Source organism: Lygodium microphyllum, chromosome 17 (genome assembly GCF_053477565.2).
Source record: "Lygodium microphyllum isolate KBCC chromosome 17, Lygodium_microphyllum_v1.1.10, whole genome shotgun sequence".
Classification (NCBI taxonomy): Eukaryota; Viridiplantae; Streptophyta; class Polypodiopsida; order Schizaeales; family Lygodiaceae; genus Lygodium; species Lygodium microphyllum.
The window spans coordinates 29,605,911-29,622,132 of NC_141151.1; positions in this window are offsets into that span (position 1 = coordinate 29,605,911).

Here is a 16,222-nt window from a genome sequence, read left to right on the forward strand (position 1 = left end):
ATTTGTGGTTGGCTATTTAGTCCTCGTCTCTAGTAGTTTACACCTCTTCTCTAGCTTTCAGATCCCTTGAGCAATCAGTTAAACACTTGTGAACCTTAGCAGCATTGCTTGGTTACACTTGGCTCCTTCCTTGAGGTGAAATACTTCAGCCATTGATTGTGAATGCATGCCTACTATAGACACTCCAAGATAGCATGTATTGAGCTTCTCATTGTTGCTGGTATGTATCTTTTGGTGATTTTGTATGAAAGATTATAGTGGGAATCTTGTCTTTGCTCGAGGTGCCAAGGCTAGTAGTCATTATCCTTTATTTGTATATGGATCTCTTGACCATGTTTTGGTTGTGGCTAACATACCACATGTATCTTTATGGCATCATCACCTTGGGAACATGTCCTTAAAGGGCATGAAAATGCTTACACATTTGTAGTATCTTTCACCTCTTGATTACAAGTATTTTGATTATTGTGACCACTGTCTTTATGGTAGGCAAATACATAGTTCTCATAAGAAGTCCTCGCATTACATGCATGGGTGAGCCTCTAGCTCTTGTGCATTTTGATATATATGGTCCCATGCCCTCTTAGTCCTTGGGTGGTGCAAAGTACTTTGTTATGTTCATTGATGATTATTCACGTAAGGTATGGGCATATCCTATCAAGCTGAAACTGGGTGTCTAGCATTAGCTTGCTCTTGTTGAGAGCCAATCTGGGTATAGGTTGAAATACCTAAGATATGATAAAGGGGGTGAGTGTGTTTTTATAGCATTTGAGTAGTTTTGTGATGAGAGGGGTATTAAGCATCAATTGATCACCCTATACACCCCACTCGAGAATGGTGCTATCGAGCATATGAACATGACCATTCAAGAAAGATTCCATAGTATGCTTAGTCAAGTAGGCTTATCGCAATAGTTTTGTGATGAGAGGGATATTAAGCATCAATTGATCACCCTATACACCCCGCTCGAGAATGGTGCTACCGAGCATATGAACATGACCGTTCAAGAAAGATTCCATAGTATGCTTAGTCAAGTAGGCTTATCACAATAGTTTTGGGCTAGGGTAGTTACTATTGCCAGGTATTTAATAAACAGATCCCCATGCACTGCTATTTGTTGTCAAGTTACAAAGGAGGTATGGCCTGGAAAATCTCTCTCATATGAAAATGTAAGAGTCTTTGGATGTGAGGCTTTCTGCCATTTACCCAAGGTCAAATGCAATGAGCTAGATTCTAAGTTAGTGAAATGTAACATTCTTGGTAATGGGGATGCAGGTGAGATGGGCTATCACGTATGGGATCAACGAGCTTGGAAGGTCATCCATAGCCATGATGTCATTTTCCATGAGGAGAAGATGCATAAGTAGCATGGGTAGGTAGTTGAGGTACGTAGGGTGATCTTTTAGGAGGATCCTCCTATTATCATACAACCAGCTAGATAGCCTGCAGCTAATGTTCTAGGCACATGATTATGATGTTGGACAATATATACAAGTCCCACAACTTGTTTTGAGATGGTCTACTAGAGATAGATATTAGCTTGATTGGTTTGCACTCTCCATGGACTATGTTATGGTGATAGATTTTGATGAGCCCCTTACTTATGGGGAGGTCATGCATATAGGTAATAGTCACTCCTAGGAGAGGGCCATATAATCTAACTTTGATTCATTGTAGAAAAACCACACATGGGATTTGACTTCTTTGCCTAGTTGTTTTGGAAAACATGGATTACCATGCAAGTGGATATACAAGTTGAAAAGTATCCCTAGATACCTCAAGCCAACATATAGGGTCAAATTGTTTGCTAAGGGTTAGAGTAACAACATGATATTGATTTTGATGAAGTATTTTCTCTTGTAGTCAAGATGATCACTCTACAATTGTTTTTTGTCTTGGTTGTGCAATTGGATCTTAACCTTTATTAGATGGATAGCAAAATGGCTTTTCTGTGCATGGGGACTTGCATGAGGATATCTATATGTAGTAGCCTAAGGGTTTTATGGAAAATGGCACGAAACACTCAGTGTACAAGTTGAGAAAGAGCCTTTATGGCCTGAACTAGGCACCTAGGGAATTGTACCATAAGTTTGATGCTTTCATGCATTCATAGGGATATACTCATAGTGATATGGATCCACATTTATACACAAAGAAGGCCCATGATGGTACCCTTACTATTTTTATACTTTATATTAATGATATGTTGATTACTAGAAGAGCTTATGATAAGCTAGATGCTTTGAAGACTTTGCTCAAGAAGAGCTTTGAGACGAAGGACATGGTGTAGGCATCACATATTCTTGGTATGCACAACATTTGTAGTGGGAGTTGTGGGACGTTATATGGCTACACTAGATAGCGATGTTGTAATGTCGTGAAGGGTATCATGAAGTACCTGACACTACAAATGTGCGCATTTGCTATGGTGGCCATGATATTTTAGTCATGGGTTACATTGACTTCAACTATGCACCTCTGCCTACATTGCCTTGTATTTACTTCACATATTGTAACCACACATATATACACTGTAGGTGGTAGGCACCCATCATTATCACTTTATTCTTTATTCTTTTAGTGACTAATGAATAAGGAAAGGCTAGTCACACAATGTGATTGTTGGAGTTTTCCATCTTGTGTGTCTCTCTCTCTTGCTCTCTTGCTCCATCCTCCATAGCTCACATCTTGCTTTTGCTTGCTCGTGCTTCCACTCAAGCTTCTCCCTTCAGCTACTATCATGGCATACATCAAACTACCCACATTGTAGATGCATAAGGGATCTTGGCCATCTCATCCTTTTGCTCATCTAATCGGCTTGACTAACGTTCACATGGAAAGGTAAAGGATAGCCAATAGGCTTAATATATTGCATGTGAAATTGCTCAAGCACTTTTTGTATGTACACCTATTGTGATAGGTAAAGGAATTCCTTAGAGGCAATCGCACGTGATGCACATACACTCACTCACTCACTCACTCACTTGCATACTCTCTCTCTCTCTCTTTCTCTCTCATATAGTCTTTTTTTTCTTAGTGATCTTACGTACTATTAAAATAACAAACACATTATATGTATTTGGGGAATTGCACAAGAGTCACACTACTTAGGAATAATTTGTTTTATCATGTTCTTTGTATCCATCAATAAAGAAAGAGTTTATTGATGGCCATTAGATTGCACCTTACACTTCATCCAAGCTTGCATGATGCATGAATGTTAAGAGTTTCTTTCTAGCTTAGAGATAGATTACTTTCCTTTCCCTTGAGCATTAGTATTAGACAAGGTTTCTTTTGCAAAAAGCCTTTTTTATCTTGATGCTAAGTACGGTTAAATGTATTGGGTGTGCTTCATAGTCCACATCACATAACAGGGTAAAGTTTTAGCATTTAGGGTCTAAGGTTTTGGATAAAGGATCAAGTCTTTAGGGTATTTCACAAAGACCCATTGCATTATGTGAATCCACCTTTAGCCATCAACCTTACCCACCTAAAAACCACTAGTAGAAATGCACCTACTAAAACCACTATCCAAATCCACTATCCCAAACCACTTGGTTGTACATGAATAAACAAGTCTTTTTCATTGTACATTTATTCGAGTTTAGTTGTACTTGAGTACTTCCTTTCTCTCTCATTTCTCTTTTTGAATATTTCAACATGGTATCTTAGAGAACTTAGAATGTGGGTCCTTGATTATGTGATGTTGTGAAATCACAATGGAGAGCTACAACTACTACCTACTTCTTCTTGGACATGGAATTAGATGTGGAAGAAACAATCAAGTCTATTCTACTAGTTGAGGCTATGAAGCTACTGTTCAATGCCCATTGTTTATGCTTCTTTGGCAAGCTATGGCTCACATCAGCTACTATTTCAAGATAACAAATATTCTATCATTAACTATTGTTAGTCCATGATCAAAATAAAGCATTAGCAAGCTACTTCTCATTGAGCTAATGGTTGCATAAATATGTAGATCTATATGCACAAAATTGACTTGTCTTGTATCCACATGAGCTATCCAAAATCGCACCATCAAGTACCTTGGATCCATGCTGAATCTAAGCTAAATCAGGTGCTGGATATTTTGGTCATTATGTTAAGAATGAGTTCCTTGTTCTCCTTTAGATTCATGCTTCAATAATTCCCACAAAGCTAAAGGAACTAAACGAACTATCACACCAACATCTACTTGCACGAGTTGTTGGTGATCACTAAACTAGCACTTATTTATAGGTGTCATTCTTCCTCAACTTCATATGATCTACTATGCTTGTTATGAGTTGGTCATGACCTACATTGAATAAGCTAGGTAAGTATATGTCACCATTGCTATTTATCTACTTGGAGATATTGAGATTTGAGTGAGAGAATTAAGCAACCACGATTGAAAAAATACTCTCTTTTACTGTTGAATGTCACTATTGTATATTACTCTTTTACTATTGAAATTCATTGTTGTATATGATGCTTCTATTTCAATTGTTTGAGCTCAAAGATTGCTCAGGATTCAATCCCTAGTTATAGCTATGAATGGATGCCACTATTGTACAGATCTAAGTTGAGTATTTACTACGTTCCATCTAGTATCTATTGTTCTAGATTTGATGTAATCATTTCTATTCTATGAAAAATTGCTATTGCTATGGTAGTTGTTGTTATGAACAATCTTGATTTGAAGTATTGTCCACTCATTCAAATACCATGAGTGGATCTTTTAGTACTAAACTGAGACTATTCTTGTGTTTTTAAACATAGCATCTTGGAAGAAAATTAATTGTAACATCCCTCAACCATCTCTCAATTTTCTCGGTCCTCTAAATTCTATTAGCATGTCATCAACTAATGGAGAAGGAAGATCTATTAAGTTTAAAGGTTATCCATTTCACACATGGCAACAAAGTGATCCTTATGTAAAGAAAGCCTTATGGAATATTTCCAATGAGAAAGAGAAGAAACCTCGAGATGCAGCCCAAGTAGTTGCATGGGAAATGAATAAAACAAAGCCTAAGAGCTATAATCAAACTGGAGTTGGATGATACTTATATTCATCATGTGGATGGATGTGACACTACAAAAGATCATGCTTGGGATGAACTCAATAAGTTGTTTGCAAGAGTTCAAAATTTGGTTTGCTTATTGAAATCTTCTGTTTAGAAATGAAATCTTAGCCTTCTCTTGCATCTATTCGAATCACACAAAAGGCTTGTTAACTCAACTTGTAGAAATTGGACTCAAAAATGAAGAACAAATTGCCATCCCTATCTTGCTTAAATCCTTGCTTGAAGATTATGACCATGCGGTTACTACTCTTATCAACATGCCTTCTCCTAGGCTAATTGAAGTTGAAGCCTCTCTTCTAGAAGAAGAGAAAAGACTGAAGTTCAAGCAAGAAAATGCAACACAGAAACATGACGCCCTCTACATCAAATTCTAGCTCAAAGAAAGAACAAAATCAATCACAACGAACACATTGTGTGTGACTTTTGTCACAAATCTGGCCACAAGGAGAAAGACTACTTTCATAGAAAGAGATCTCAAAAGGCACTTCTTATGAAGATAGTTCAAGAAAGTAATGAAGAAGGAGAAGAAAATAAGGAAGTGAAACTAGAAGAAGAAAAGCAACATGAAGCCCTTTCCATGACTTTCAAGAAGAGAAAGGGAGCTAAGAAGGCTCCTTCTAATGCTTCAACCTCTGAAAGATTGTTTTAAAAAAAGTGTGCGTTCTCTTTGTAATTCTCTAAAGTCATATTATAAACCACTTGTAACTTTTACTTGTATTAGCCTTTGCTAAAATCATATTGTCTAAAAGCCCAAGTTCCCTAAATGATCCAAACCTTTGAGCCACAAGTGATCCAACAAAGAACACCTCTTTTCATCTTGAGAGCACAAGCTAATGAGCCTACATGGCACTCTCTCTCTCTCTCTCTCTCTCTCTCTCTCTCTCTCTCTCTCTCTCTCTCTCTCTCAATCATCTTTTTCTTATCTTATATTAAGAATGCATTTAAAAATAATTTCATATTAAAATAAATATTTCCAAATATTTAATTTATTTTATATTAAAAATAATATTTTAAATAAAATAATAAAAGAAATATTCTCCCTCTTTGCATCTCTCTTACACACCATCTCTCTTTCCATTCTTTTACAATTTCCTCTATTTTTATTTTTTCTCTCTATCTCTCCCTCTTATCCTCCATCTCCTTTCCTTCACACACACACACACACACACACACACACACACACACACACACACACACACACACACACACACACACACACACACACACACACACACACACACACACACACACACACACACACACACACACACACACACACACACACACACACACACACACACACACACACACACACACACACACACACACACACACACACACACACACACACACACACACACACACACACACACACACACACACACACACACACACACACACACACACACACACACACACACACACACACACACACACACACAATCATCATAGTTTTATCTCTATCTCTTGCACATGTAAGCAATGCATGTCTCATTCCTTGATATAAATGTGCAAGTATATCCTAAGCTTCTTTAGTTATCTCACATGAGCAAATGTATGGGATCATGGTATATATAACAAACAATGTAATCAAGGTATCAACTATTGCATATCTACCATCCCAACAAATCTACTCAAGAGTAGGTGATTGTGGTGCTACAATATTAACTGGAGCAGAACTAGAACTTGTAATATCCTCAACAGTACTCGTTTTTGCCACTTCTAATGTACTTGCAATGTCCTAAACACCACAAGACATTATTCAACTTCATGCACAATGTTCCAAAGCCTTTTTGCAACTAATACATGAGGCATCATAGAAGCCCATAGTTAATAGTTGGTTCCATCTAGCTTATTCTTAAACATCCAACATATGAAATATATCATTGTTTTCGACCATGGCCATTGATTGTGCTTGATATAAAACTTACCTATATAGAGGAAAATATGCACAAAACCAACTTATGCTATGTAGCATGATACAAAGTGGCCAACGAGAGATCTTATATGCAAAATTGATTACTCTTCTAAGCTCTACACAAAAGGATGGAATAGCCTACAAGTAGTAATACAAAGGGAGGCTTTTAAAAACTCGCATTAATAATATGATAACACTCGTCAAATCTCATCTTGATCTACCTCTACTCAAGAGATCAAAGCTTTCTCTAATACCAATTATTGAATCTAGGGTTGCAAAATGCACACACACAACTTTGAGAAGAAGAAACTTGGGCACGACACCAAGTGTATTGAGAAGTACTAATAGAGAAGCTTTAGATGACTAAGTATGCCCTATAGTGAAGGGAAAGTGAATACATATATATATATATATATAAAATGTTGGGGGGGGGGGGGGGGGGAAGTACTCTAGCTATTCTAAGTGTGTCCATCCACATCACTATATTGAAACATGGTAATAGTCCAAAAGTTAATCATGGAAAGAACAACTACAAGAAGCCCATAATGGCTAGTAATTTTGAAAAAGGAAAAAAGAAGTGCTTTTGCACATTCAAGAGCTAAGTCTCAAAAGGTCTTAGAGACCAAAAGTCCATCTAAGCAGAAGACTAGTTCCAAGAAAGAATCTTTGAAGTCTAAAATGGTATGTAAAAAAAGGTTGAATTGATTATCTGAACACCCTATAGAAATAAGAAGGGCACATAAAGTTAATTCTTATCTTGATACCGAAAATTTATTCATATTTTGATACCGAAAGGCTTAGTCTTCAAACTATTTAAGGATATTTGTAATAAGTATTAGATTCCTATGAGGTGGTGGAGTAGCCTTAACTAACCTTCAAGTGTTTCCAAAATACCTCTTAATATATTCATGTTGGATAGCTATGCGAGCTACCCATGTTGCATGTCACACTTATGGATTTAGGATGTGCACAAACCTAATCTTCTAAGGTATAGGTTTAATAAGTTGCTTGTACATAGTAGAAAAAAGAGCCTATAACATCTTAGGCATCACCCTACAAGAAATGCAAAAAAGAGCGATGCCCAAATGGAGCATGTTACTATGTAAGGTAGCCATGTAAAAAAATGGAAAGAGAAAGGGAGAGAAACTAAAAGAGAAAGAGAAAAGGCAAGCAGAGGAAGAAGAGAACTAGAGAATGTTGGATGAGCTTGTGGCACTTAAAGTGCAAACTTCTTAGAGGCTCATGCAAATTCTAGGACAAATGGTGAGATGGAGATTAAGCTATAGTACTTGACAATATCCCTAGAAGACACCATGTTCTTGCATGGAAAGGGTGAGGAGATCATGGCATAACCATATTGGTCCTCTTGAGGCATGTGGTCCTCATATTGCATTACATTATCATAATCTTGATCATCTTCTTATTGTTTGGCTACTTCTTTTAGTAATACCCTACAACATGCATAAGCCACTTTCAATTTGATTGGAAGTGTCATGTGTGCTATAGGGTCATATACCCAAAAGGTGTGTGTTTATGCACATCATTCCTCGTAAATGTGTTTCATGAATGTTGTCTTCTTGAGTTGATTTTGCAATCTTTTTTGAAGGCATTTGATGAACACACTTCCAATTGAAAAAAAAATTCTAATATTTACTTTGGACCCCCAAACCTCAACAAAGTGAATGCAAGTACTATGCATTTTTCTTGAAATAAATAAATTTTAATAAGTTTATTTTGCCATACTTCCCTATCATGAATTGTAAGTTTCCAATAAGCATATGCTAAATGATGCAAACTATTTTGGTAGCCCATCTTGCTTATTGGCCATGCAATTCCCAATGGAGCATCGTAATACTTGAACTAAGATTTAGAAGTATTCATTTGATCAAATCCCTCCTTGGATTCCATGGGGGTGTAAGACATTAAGTGCACATTCTTTTTTGGTATATTAAGGGATCTTCACTATTTATGTTTCCTAATAACTTTCTAAGTAGGTTTCATAGAAGAGTGTATACTACAATAGAGAAGATGTATCCCCCAAGTCAAAAGAAACAAAGCAATAATTGTGCACACTCTTCAAGTCCATCACCAACAACCAAATAAAACATGTGAATGGAGAGTAATATCAAGTATTTGAAGGTTTTGGAAAGAAAAATGTGTACTTTTTGATGAGGATGATTGCAAGTGGTCTACTTAGTTATTTTTTATACATTGATTTTTATTGTTTGCATGGTTTCCTTGTAGTCTCATCTATGTAGTAGTTCACATCAATTGCTACAAACATGACCATGTTTGTCTTGTAAAAGCTAGATAAATCAATATACTTATAGGCATGTAGATATCCTAAAATATTCAAATTCTTCACCACCTAGTGATATAAAGGAAAAGGGAGTTTCAAATAGTGCAAAGCCCCTAAGGATAGCAAGGGGAAGAGGTCTAAATGAGCCAAAGAGAGTACAAAAAGGGTACACCAAACAAGAACAAGAAAAATATAAATAAAGAGGAGAAAATATATAGGGTAATAAGGCAAAGGAAAAGGGGCATCAAAGAGTACTATAAGGGAACTCTATAGAAGACTAAAGAACCCCAAAAGCTATAAAATTATGTAGGAAGCAAAGTGCAAGAAAGATCCAAAGGAAGACCCCTAAGGAGAACCCTTATAAGGAGGGATAAGGTAAAACATCCCTAAGAAGGATCTCGATAAGGATACTAGGCAAGGAGAGAGAGGGGGAGACATCCCCTAGAAAGATCCCTAAAACGACCCCACAAAGGAGCTTTTAGAAAGCCATTGGAAAAATGTCTACTAGTATTTGTAAACCCACTCATATGAGGCTTGGTCTGCTGGTGTGAAAGGCCATCTACTTCTCATAATATTTTCGGTTGCCTAGATTACGCATTAGTATTAATGAAATAATGCAAAAAGTTGGATATGGATATAGAATGAATTTTTTTTAGCTATAGTACTCAAAGTAAAGGTTATAAGGATGCCACTGAACCTTGATTTCTTATATAAAAGAGATTGATGTATGCTCATAAGATGTCTATGACACTTTTTACTGCTTTTGAGTGGTGCACAATCACATAGAACACCAAATGAGAGTTTTTTAGCCTATGTAGGTTTCTCATGAATCTATAAATCAATCTATTTCTAATGCAAATGTGAATGATGCACTTCTTGATAAGAAAGTACAAATTGAGCAATCTAGGACTATGCAAAAATGGCTAGTGCAGCATTGTGTGACTATAAACTAGATGTACCTTTGCCTAGCCACACTCATTCTTGCTCTTAAAGTGCCTCTTATTCATCAACTTGTTACGCATTGGTTGTTTCTAGTTTGTGTGTGGTAAGCATGAGTCTATTTCTTTTGATGAGGCATGAAATTTAGAAAATTGGAAGGCTGTATGCAATCCAAATATGATGCTATTGACAATGGCACTTGGTTCTTATGTGACTTTCCCCTGGTAAAACAACCATTGGTACTAAGTGGGCTTACAAGTTAGTGTAAGCTAGATAATAGTGTTGATTGCTATAAGGCTAAGACTTATGGCCATGCGATATGCTTAGTAAAAGGGCATTTTCTTTTGAGGCATTTGCTCCCACTTGCTATATGATACTTAATCATGGCATTTGTGCATCAATAGCTCATAATGGTTGTAATGTACATAAAAAATGGACTACATTTTAGAATGATGATTTGTATGAGGAAGTAAGTGTTTTTCAACCTTGTGGTTTTGTTTAGAAGGGGCAAGAAAACAAATTGTGTAGACCAAAAAAGATACTATATGGTCTAAAGCAAGCACCTTGGGCTTGGTATGAGATATACATACTTAACTCGATTTCTAGAATTGTCCAAGTGAGAGCACCTCATATGTTAGACATGAAGGTGATGTGCAAGTGAGAGCACCTCGTATGTTAGACATGAAGGTGATGTGCCTTAATCATTGTGATGTCATTGACACGTATTATTGAATTTAAGGCTAAATTGAAATTAGCTTTTGAAATGTTAGATTTGGGTCTATTGTATCATTATTTAGACATTCTATTTAAATAGTGTGATGGAGGTATCACTTGTGTTAAACAAAGTGTGTTGATATATTATTGCATGGATAGAGCTTGAGAACTACAAGCCTATTGTTGCTAGTCCTATGAAGGGATGTTTAAAGTTGAGCCTTCATGATTCTAGATACTTCTTTGGTATCTTTCTCTATGAGTAGACTATTAGATACTTGATTTATATATGCATTATGAGGCTTGGCATTCAATATGCAGTGTCATATATGGGCATGTTTATGCATAGACTAGGCACCAAGCATTGTGAGATAATGAAGTATATATTTTTCTACTTGAGAGGTACTCGACACCTTGGCCTATTTTTATCCCAAGGGGGAACCATTATCATAGATTTGTATGCTTTTCAAACTCTACAAAGGCTAGTTGTTATGATACTTGTGTGTCCATAAACAGTCTTTGCTTCATTCTTGGTAGATTATGCATATTGTGGTTGAGCAATAAGTAGCCCATTATGACCACTTCTAGTTGTGCATGGCATGTCTAATAGCACTTGGTAGCTTGGCTACCCTACAAACCTAATGATCCTAAAGTCCAAGTTGTATTCGATGTTAGCAAAAATTACATGGAATTTGGTAACACAAACTTTCGATTGTCTTAAACTATCATTAGCCATCCTTAGAATTGTGGAGGCATCTAGTCTCTCCATCAATTCTAAGCTCATAATGTTGATAAATGATCTTGATATCCACAATGGTATGGTCCACCAATATATCATCATCATAAGCTGGAACCCTTGGGAAAAATTTTCAACATGCTCAAACAAATCATCACCAACATAGGCTATACCCAAGGGTTCAACAATATATCTAGTGTGAAGGATCTTCTTAAACTCCTTGCACACCCCTGCGGATAGTTTAATTAGCTACAGGAGGTTAACATCAGGCTTGACCTCACAAGACAACTTGCTAGATCAAATTCCTAAAACTCAGCAATAGCTCTCTTCTCCCACCAAACCATTCACTCTCTTGGTCGCTTCATCGGCTTAGGCATCTCTTTCTTGGCCTTCCCTTTCTTCTTCATTAGCTCCTTATTTAGATTGGCTTTGCCATTAGCAGCCTTCAAAGGACCACCTTGTACATTAGGGCTAAGAATTTCCTTGCACTTGTTATCTTGTTTAGGGTTCTCTCAATAGGTTTTAGATTATTTTTATCTCCATCTTTGGTATTTTGCCTCTCATAATTATTTGTAAATTAGAAGCATTAGTGCCATTAACATGCACCGCTTCAATCAAACTTATGCCATTGTCATTCCATGACAACCTTTGCTCTCTGCAAAATCAGCTTCAATCCCTCATCTTTGTGAAGGTTATTTCCTTGTTCTCGATGATTAATAGGGCTTAGTTATCTACTTCCTTGCTAAAGGAAACTAATCTTGCTCCAACAGGTGCTAGTTAAGTGGTTGGACTTTTTGAATATGTCACATTTAACATTGGGACAATTTTGAGGAACATGTTGACCACCACACCATTTAAAACTAAACCTTGATGAATGATCCTCTTTAGAGCATTGACTTCCTATTAATTTTTGTTGCTTCTTTAGGATGTTTATGTCTATGGCTATTTGTCTATAGTACTTAGTAATCATATTAGTATAATTCTGACTTTGCTAAGAACATTTGATACACTAGACTCATAACCATAATTATTATCCACTTGGCGTTTCGATGGCCTAACCACGTGGTTAGGTATTGGTGGTGGTTGATTAGTTGGCATTACATTGAGATTCATTATTTGGCTTCCACTATTTAATGGAGCTATTTGGCTAGCCATTGGTATAGCAACATTAGGAGGATTTTGCCACATAGGTACATTTTGCATCATGCTTTCTCTTACATTAGGGTTGGTCATGGGTGTACTTATCACACTTGACCTCAACTAATTGTAGTTAATGCCAAATTATTGCTAGGAACCAAACTTGAATAGAGGTTTACCCTAGATGCATAGGCTGCTTATAATCACGACTCTATCTCCTCCACTTGTGTAATGGTAGTATCTATATTAGCAAGAGTAATACTACTCACCTTCACTTGGATGTTAAAATCTAATACATGTAAGAAGTATTGTAATTGGGAAGTAGGTACAATGGAAGCTCGACCATTTTGATAAGGCTCTTGATGCATTACATTCAAAATATACAACCAATACTAACCACCTCTCTCAGAGGCAAACTCTCTTGGAAAGGCCACATAAAATAGATCTATCATAGTTATCATTCCAACTTCCAAGCTATGATACCAAATCGTAGCTTTTCCTTTTAAAGTCATATTATAGGACATCATCTTGAATCCAACAATTAAACATTATTTTGGAACTCACTAATATGAGCTCCACATCCTCTTCTGCTAACCCATTAAAAATGGGTAGAGGGAAACCAAGGGCTCACAAATCCAACATTTTTGTAGGTATTGCAATTGGTTGCACCATAGTAATGATTAGGTTTGCTCTAGGGGGTTGTACTAGTGGGACTACACTCCACTCGAAGTAGGCTAACTTTCCAAGGAAAGAGGGATGCTAGAGCTTCCTTCTCTTCTTAATGGATAGACTGGGATAGTAGGGTAATCAAGACCTCTCCCTCTTAGGGATATTGGACTATTACTCTTAAGAGAATATCTTGTAAGGATTCCTGCTCTCTGTCTAGCCCTTTTGTCTCTTTCTTAATGTTGAATCTTGGCTTGATGGTTTCTATCAGGAGATATTGGATCTATCTCAATAATCTTTGGTATACACTAACTAACTAGGTCCCTAATAGGCAAGTTCAAAAACTGCCACTTAATAGCAGCTCTTGGTAGATGCACCACCTCTATTGGGACACCAAAAATAGACCCAACACTAGTTCTATTGGCTCTAGGATCCTAGACATATTAGATAGCCCTACATGGTCTCATAGTAATGTGCATTTGGATATTATACATGACTCTTTTAAACATTGTATTTGTAGATACACTTTTCAAATTGTAGTCCAATAAATCACCCATCCTAACTCCAAGCAAAGGGAGATTTCCATACGTAGGTGACTACTTCACCTTGATTCACACACACAAAGGGCACCCCCAATTGAGAGCTATGGCCCCTATAGCTCTCCTACGCCCTAGCAATTGGCACCAAGATACACCATCTTACACATATAGAATAACGTGACATAGTCCTCTCTTGATATTGTACGATCCAATATATTTTTATATCCTTACATAATCTTTCCCTAAAGAACCTAGGCTATCCTACAGCTAGGGTGCCTCTTTCTCTTAGTGTGGGTCAATAGTTAGGCAGACAAGTGCTATGCATACATGAGATTTTCTTTAATACCATGCTTTATGCATATGCAATATGTCATTCCATATTGTGCTCAAACACATCCAACAAACACCAAAGTGATGTATGAAATCATTCTTCACATGCTTTAATCTAATGTAATGCAGCATTGCCAAGGATAGTACCAAGCTAACCCTTCTACCATTCCTCTTTTAACTTACATAAATCACAACCTATATGCCATATAATGCAAATAAATAAGAAACCATTCAATTTATCACTTTTCAACCCTTCCCTCCCCCTACCATTTAGGTTGCACTTACTTGCATAGATGTAGAGAGTTTTACTAAGAATTTTCATGTAAATAAGCAATAGATACACACTTTCCACACATAAATGGAAGTAGATTGAGGCTATCTTCATGCCCTACCTTCCTTATATATCCAATGAATACACTCCTAATTATTGATAATTTGATACGCATGGAAACTAATTTTTTAATTTTTTTCCTCTCAAAAACCTAAATTCCTTATTTTTTGAATATAAATTACTACATTTTTTTGGTTTTTGGTTTATATAATATAACATGGATTATGGTCAACATGTACATTCTTATTCCATAAGAACAACATTGAGTCCATAAAAACCAATGAAACTTTTTTTTTCATTAAATCCTATATTTTGAGTTTTTTATTTTGTTATTTCTTATATGCACAATTGAAAATCATTGAGTTTTTCATTATTTTAGACATTGGTAACCATTGTTCAAATATTTTCAACCATCTTTTCACAATAGAAATAAAGGCACGACATTCTATGCAAGAAAATGGCACTTACACTAAGGCCCACAATGTGATACATTGATTTTTAATAAATTAGAACTGTTGACACTACCACATAGCCGTTGATGCTTTCAAACTCATCAATCAACATGCCATCACATCTTGGAATCATTGCGCATACCTTCCATTGAATCATCTCTCTCTCTCTCTCTCTCTCTCTCTCTCTCTCTCTCTTTCCCTCTCTCTCTCTCTCTCTCTCTCTCTACAAAACTCAAGCGAAACTAGGGATATTGCTTATATAATGTTTCTTCATCAATCTAATAGGCATCATTGTCGAGATAATCCTTCCATTGGATGAGGTACTCTCTAATTTTCCTACTTCTTAGGGTTCTTTATTTTACATCAAATATCCTATTAGACTAAACTCAAGGACTCATTGGCTTGTCATTACAACTAGTTGATCATCAAGAACATGATCAAGGTTGGATACATATCCTTTCAATAGGCTAATATAAAATGCATTGTGAACCTTCAAGTGTCTAAGGAGTTGTAACTTGTAAGCATTGGGTACTAGACACTTGAGGATCTTGTATGGCCTGTAATATCTTGGGCTCAACATCTTGAATTGTCCCAAAGATGAGAAACTCTTCTTAGGGCGAACATAGACAAGATGCGCTTGTGGTCTCCTAGATCAACATATGCTTTTTGTTAATCCTTGGTAGCTTGGATATCTTGCTTGATAGCTTGAACTTTCTTATCATTTTTTTGTAACATTTTCTTAGAAGCTTCAAACTTTAGGGTAGGATCAAAAAGTTGAGCAGTGTAAGAAATTCTTTCCTATACAATGCTCAAAACAAAGTCATCTGGATGCTTTGATAATAAGACACATTGTATGCAAATTCAACCAAGGGTAGGTATTGTATCCACCACTTAGGTTCTTTGCAAACAATAAGCTCTAAATATCTTCTCAATGACTTGATTCACTTGCTTGGTTTCTCTATCAATTTGGGAATGGTAGGCTGCACTAAAGCAAAGTTATGTTCTAATGGCTTCAAACAAGCTCTTCCACGAATGGGGAGTGAAGAGAGAATCACGATCACTAATGATCCTCTTGGGCAATCCATGAAACCTAAAGAT